This window comes from Euprymna scolopes, chromosome 30, assembly GCF_053919585.1.
Source record: "Euprymna scolopes isolate OS-2025 chromosome 30, ASM5391958v1, whole genome shotgun sequence".
In the NCBI taxonomy this organism is placed as follows: domain Eukaryota; kingdom Metazoa; phylum Mollusca; class Cephalopoda; order Sepiida; family Sepiolidae; genus Euprymna; species Euprymna scolopes.
In genome coordinates this window covers 16395840-16402855 of record NC_136511.1, presented here as the reverse complement: position 1 = coordinate 16402855, position 7016 = coordinate 16395840, and the positions used below count along the sequence as shown (strand labels likewise).

Genomic DNA, 7016 nt, shown 5'->3' with positions numbered 1-7016 from the left:
TATATAGTTGAGTGAGGAAGTTTTCTTTACGATTTACAGACCCGTGAACTAATCACGGCTCTTGAATTATCAACTCAAACTTCCTCGAAATCTCAAACTAATTTCCCCCTTTTGTTCACTCATAAATGAACTATTATTTTCAATGAAAATATTTCCTAAAATGTAATAAATCTTTTTCCTTTTATAAATTGAGAGTTAACCTTGTTTATTTCTACGAAAGAACCTCGTAAATTCGACTCTCTGTCTCTGTCTCTTTACTTCTTTTCCCCACAATAATAACATTAATTAATATATAAATAAACAAATAAAAAAAAACAGGGAATAGGCCAAAGAGTAACGCTTCCGCTCTTCACCTAATGTTTATCGCCGCTCCAACTTTTTCCTATCGACTTTAATAACACAAAATACATAACTAAAATATACACTAGTTCTGGGATTTAGTTATGCTTGAAATGATAATGTTTTATTGTTCTAATTAATTATAAATTTATAATTAAATAAGTATGCCCCCCCACTTTTCGAGTCTCCCCGTGGTTGCCAGATTGGCCTTTTTCAATGCCAAATTTAGCGAATTTGGCCTTAAAATTATGTGTGCTGAAGATTTTTAACCAATTAGAGAAGAGCAATTTTTCAGTCCGTAAACACAACAAAAAAAATTATTTGATGAAAAGTCCCTGATTAACAAATTCAATCGCAGTTTGAATATTTGTAAGTTTTTTTTTTTTTGCATCAATTTGTAAATATTTGCTGGCGACATTTTTATTTCGTCTTACATTTCAATTATGCCTGATTTTTGAAAATTCATATATGAGAAAAAAAAAAAAAAAAGCGGTTATGAACGAGTTTTTCCTCTCCCTTTAAATGATTTTTTTTTTTTTTGATGATTGATATCAGTTACGAACTGGACTTTCAGATCATCAAAAATAATTTTGAAAAAAAAAAAAAAAATTAATTACTTTAAACGTCGTCCATCACATTTTAATGATAAGGTTCTACGAAACTGATGTTTCACTTTCCGTTGCAGTAGGGGTCATCACATTACTAAGGTGTCACGTGACCGGTGATAATTCCCGTATAATTCACAACAAATGAAAGTGCACTCACTGCCCATCATCCGAAGCCTTACCTTTTAAAAAGTTGATTACGGCATGATAGAGGTCCCTAACATAGACCAAAATTTATTGCACTTAACTTTGACCCGAGTGCACAGCAGCAAAGTCCTGCCCGGAGCGCTAGGTGTATCAGAATTTTTGTAGGAATTTTTGGACAAAATATAAAAAACCCGTAATTTCTCTTTTAAAAATGGGTTGTTTATTTTCTTTATGGATTATACTTCCAAAATAAACTATTAAAGTTGTTTTAAAAGTAATAGAAATATTTTTTTTTTATTAAAAAAGAAAAACAAAAAAACAGTAATGAATTTTACGAACTCAATATTTTTCAATTTTTAAACTTTAAAAATCTATCAAAATTTTTCTATTGATTCTATTTTTACAATATTTTCAGGGTCAATGTGAAATTTTATGCTCTTTCCAATAAACCGAATATAATATTTTAGACAAACGTTTTTTTTTTTAAATTCACGCCCCCCCCCATTTGAAATGTCTATTAAAAAGTAAATAATTAATTTACTCACCAAAGTGTTATCACAAATTGAAGATAAAAGATCAATAAATAATATATTCAAATTTAAAACAAAAAAATGTTGTGTTTTTTAGAAATTTACCTGTAAAGTCCGAAGTTTAAAACCTTTTTTTTAAAAAAAAAAACATTTTTTTTTTTTTTAATGAAACCTTGGTCCTTGCTCCTTTAATTGAAAAACAAAAATTAGGGCTTGAATTACATTTTTCGAGGAGTTATAAGCTTGGAAAGACGGGGTGGAATTATTCAATATTTTTCACGAAATTTCTGACACACCTACCGGAGCGCAAGTATCTTTGTTATATCTTTGATATATCTTTGATAAAAATGTATTTGTGATATTAAACAAAGGTTAAAAATTAGAAAATGCGGGTTTGTATTACCGTCCACATAGATTCAAAAAATAAATATATAACAAATAAATGTTATCAACGGCAAAATAAGTTATTTTTCTACCTAACTGGATATTTTTTAGTGTTTTTATTTAATGTAAAATGTTTATCAGCTCAAAAAACATACAGTGTTTATCGATGTATTGGAAAGTTAAAAATGATGACCAACTCTCTCTTTGACAAGGTAAGTTTGGGAAAAGAAGTTAAAAATAAAAAAAACTAGACAAAATACTGTTAGAAACTCGCTCAACATATGTTACCGTGACATACGGTGGGGTTTTAATAGTATTTTGTCTTGATAGCTGCATTTCCTGCAGGACTTTGCTGTACGCTCAGATACCTGCTTCATGGGCACCTTTGCAGTAAGTAGATATTGTAAGAGCAACTATTGCTTAAGGTGTTTAAAATTTTTTAAATAGCTCCTGAAGTAACTGAAATTCAACTATGAACTTTAAAACAAATAGATTATATCAAAATTGACATTTATATTGTGGTATAAAAATCAAAACAATTACAAAGAATCATAATGGTTAACATTTGTTTAATATCACAAACACATTTTTATCAAAGATATAACAAAGATACTTGCGCTCCGGGCAGGACTTTGCTGTGCACTCGGATCAAAGTTAAGTGCAATAAATTAGGGACTTCTATCATGCCAAATTTCATGAAGGTTGGTTGAGAAAATAGAGGTGGAGGAGGATGATCTGATTCAAATTCACAAAGAATTTAGCTAGCACCATCGTAGCAGCTCCTGGGATTGTGGTGAACCCCAACTTGGTGTGCACCATCTCTAGGTGTGGGATTTTTTGAAGAGCCACACCAAATATGACCTTAACCTTTAACCTTGATCTTGAAATATGGTATGAACAATCCCGAGGTCGGAAACCATCAGTATGTCAGGTTTGATCATGATCGGTCTAGTGATGTGGGGCTGTAGAAGAACTGTACACACACATACAAATGCAACTGCTTTATATATATATATATATATATATATATATAGAAGCCGTTTTAGTTTCAGAAAAAATGTGAAATCTTGTTTCAAACAAAATGACAGCCTTCAATCCAGAGAGAGGTTTGAATTGTAAAAGCCATAACAAGGATGAAGAATATGATTTCTTGTTGGATTAGCCAATCTGTAGCAAGTCCAAAATTGTAAAAGTTGTCAGACAAAGAGCAAAATTCCTTTTCGTGGTCACACAAAAACTTGTGTACAAGGATTCTAAAATTTCCAGTATGTTTTATGGAGTGAATCCAGTTTCTAATTTGTTGTTAGCAGGATGTGGTTCCACTTGATTAGTCGCTTCTGATCACCCGTCTATAAATAGAACCTTTCAATGTTTTGTAAACATATTCTACTTATTATAGCAAAAATATTGCAAACCATCTCGTTTTTTTTTATATAATGGGAAAATTCTTTCAATTTAGAAAAGTATATTTAAAATAAATACAAACAAATTAAAACAAACAAGTAAAAATAAAAACAGGAAAGTCATTTGTTTTAATTTTTTCCAAGTACTAAAGAAAATGTGTGCATAAAAATGTGGAAATTAATTTTATTTATTTAAAGCATTTTAAAAAATTAGCATGTAAAATGGAAGCCATTTTTAATCATTTTAATTTTGTTCAATTTTTTTAACGATGCCTCCGTTCAGTCTTGAAAGACAAAGGATACCCCCTGTAGGGGCAACTGTGCATGTAATTGTGAGGCAAGGGTTGTGCAATCCTTAACCACACCACTACTGAATCGGCACTGTTTGAGTCCAGTTGCAAGAAGTGTAGGACGACTGGAAACAATGCCAAGATAAGCAGAGAGTACATACAGCACCTAGAAGTCCCAAATGGTCACCCATTTAGTACTGACCAGGTTCAACGTTGCTTAACTTTGGTAGTCCAGTGGGAACTGGTGTGTCAACATGATTATGTCATATTCCATTTTGTTCAATATATATATATATATATATTAGTGGCCTGACAAGACCACAAGGGAGACAACCGAAGCAGCCAAACTAAACCTGGCTTGCAAGACACTATATATATGCTAATGTAGACAAATTTGGGCATATTTTATTGGTTTGAAAATGTAGGTTCTTTTTACCAATTGTCATAAATTTTTAACCATAGAATAGTATTATATTCTTCAAAAAGCCTGCAAATTCTTATGTAGTTTCGTCCCATAGAACCAAAGATATGAGCATTTTAATATTTAATTTGGCTACTAGTATGTATGTATGTAAATATATATATATATATATATATATATATATATATGTATGTATATTCCAGGTTGAAAATATTCAAAGGATAAGAATCATTGAATTCCAACAAAGGTCGTTGATAGTGTTCAATCAAAGGGATTATATTTTTTATTTTCTTTATATAAATATAGTCATATCTTGCTACAATGTGCAGACCGTGTCGATCATTATTGATCTCATCAGGCAAATATAAACATTCCCAAGATTTAAAACAAATAAAGTTGGTTATATGCCCTTAAAACATTGTATGATCAATAACTCATTATTTGGTTATTTATTGTATTTTTACCACAAAATTTTTCAAGCCTAAAATGGAGAATCATGTTTTTTCTTTTTTTGGTGTATTACAATGTAAGTTAGATTCTTAAAAATAATAAACATGGTTTTTCGTACATAATTTTATGTTTATTGGCTAGATAAATAGATAAAGATTCTTGTAAAAATAAACTTTGTTCATTTTTATTCTTTAGAAAAAATATTTTCTCGGTAAGCCACACAGATTTATTCAAAAAGTTGATTTTGTTTTAGAAACAAAACACCGATTTTTGTTTCAGAATAAAAAAACTTCAACTTCAGCTCCATTGTTGGATTTAAATAATTAATAATAATGTTTTTTATATGTAATTTTATGTTTATTCGCTAGATAAAAATGTATAGATAATTATTTTTCTGTAGAAATTTGTTTTTTATAATGGAATAAAATTTGGCGCGCTAGCATACTTTTTAGCAAACCAAAATGGCAGATTGTAATCTGGTGTACTGGTGTCCCCAAAAAAGAATTACTGATTATTTTTTGTTATGAAAGTAATATTTCTTTTTGGAATGAGGATTTAGCTGAGAGTTTTAATGTAAAAATTTGTCATTATTATTATTATTTGCATCTCATTTTTGTTTTAGTTTACAGCAAATCAATTTAATAACCCAACAATTTTTTATATTAAAATAAAATTTAAACTTCATTTGTAGAGAGAATTCACAGAATAGTTAACAAAGCCCATGTCCTCCTCACGTTAAAAATGGTTATCTAAATAGTAACATTATTTAGAAATCCATTCATAACAATGGGAGGGGCATTGTTAAATATTTTGTTTGTACATTGTTTTCTCATTTTGCTTCCAATAATCGACTATTTTCAACTGTTTATGAAAACTTTCAAGTAGCATGTTGTACGCTAATGACAAACTGATACAATCTGGCTTTGTTTAAAAATCAAAATAAATCTTTTGTTTTACAATTTTATATCAAATACAAGGAAAACATTTGAGAAAAAATATGTGGAAATTACTTGGAAATTTAAAAATTTACAAAAACAACCAACAAATCTATAATTAAATATTTATTAATTTTAAAAGAATCGGGAATCATATTAGAAGTGGAAATTTAGAACAGAATCATTAATTTTATCGAAATCGGGAAAAATTTTTGAATCGTCCCATCACTGTATACCACTATCAGCCGGTCACTGAGGTGTGACCGACAGACGTGTTATAGTAAATGTCTTAAAGCGGTCTCGGGAAGATATGAAGATGGCCGTCGTTAGGGCCTATAAGAAGAAAAGCATACCTGAGATGTTGGATGTGCTGTGTGGCTCCTTCTTCTCTCAGGAAACGTCTTGACCTCTTCACCCTTTGTGGCGTTCTGAATGGAGTTTTCTTTCTTCATTTTCCGGACCGCTTCGTTGTTCAATGAAGGCATTTATGAAGGCATTCATGGCAGACACAAGAAAAACGACACACGACACAATTGTAATATATATAAAGCATAACTATTTTATTGTACAAAATATATATTACAAAAATTTAACAATTAAAAAACTGGATAATCGGCTTTTCAAAGCTAACTAAGCTAACTAGTATTGAGGGAGGGGGTGCTCCCCCCACTTACGGAGAGACAGAATATGCGTCTTCACTTCATGGTGGTCGTGCAGGAAAGAGAGAGCTCTAGGAAAGGGAATTATTGGAAGACGTTCTTTGTATCTCTACGCACATGACCAAATAATAACCCGGCCATGCCGCAGAGTTTGTTAGAAACAGTGGCACAAAGAAATAGTGCCACAACTGCACACAAATATACACAATATCCATACATATATATATACACACATATACATATACATACACACATACACATATATATAGAATGTGAATTATTTATAGTTTTAGTTAAGTTATGGATTTTTTATATATAATTTAAATTAAATTATGGGGTAATATTAAGGTTACTAAGATGTTCTTCATAATGCCTGCAGTTTATGGAAGTCTCTAATCTTTTATTGAGTAGCTTATCTCTGTCTTTAAACCTTATGATAAATAATTTTTCCATAAGACAAAGGTAACATGGGAAGCTAAGTAAAGAGCATGTTTTGGCTTTTTTCAGGATATTCTATCGTATTGTTAGTGTAAGATTTTTCTAATAAGTTCTTTATAGTATACTAAAAGTGACATTAATTTTATTGTTGGGATTTTCAAATGAGCTTTTGTAACCTCTGAACCATTCTTTGAAAATATGCCCAGCCATACTAATATAGTACTTACTACTATGAGGGTTTTTTTTTTTCGAGTAGATTTTTGCTTTGTATACTACTGAGGTTACTAAACAATTTTTATTCAGTGTGCATCCTTGTTTATTTCTACAATTACAAGATTTTATGGAGCTATATTTATTTAGTTCTGACATATTATTTAATGTGATTTTGATGTTAAGAATTTCCAGGAAAAATGTA

At 30.2% G+C, this 7016-nt stretch overlaps 1 protein-coding gene across 1 annotated transcript in view; it reads left to right on the top strand.

The window, feature by feature from the left end:
- The first annotated feature begins 643 nt into the window (after positions 1-643).
- The window catches only part of LOC145254664 (uncharacterized), a 16373-nt gene continuing 10000 nt past the window's right edge, over positions 644-7016 (top strand). The window contains exon 1 of the mRNA XM_080113311.1: positions 644-708. The gene's annotated coding sequence lies outside the window, so the exon portion shown is untranslated. The remainder of the gene's footprint in view (positions 709-7016) is intronic.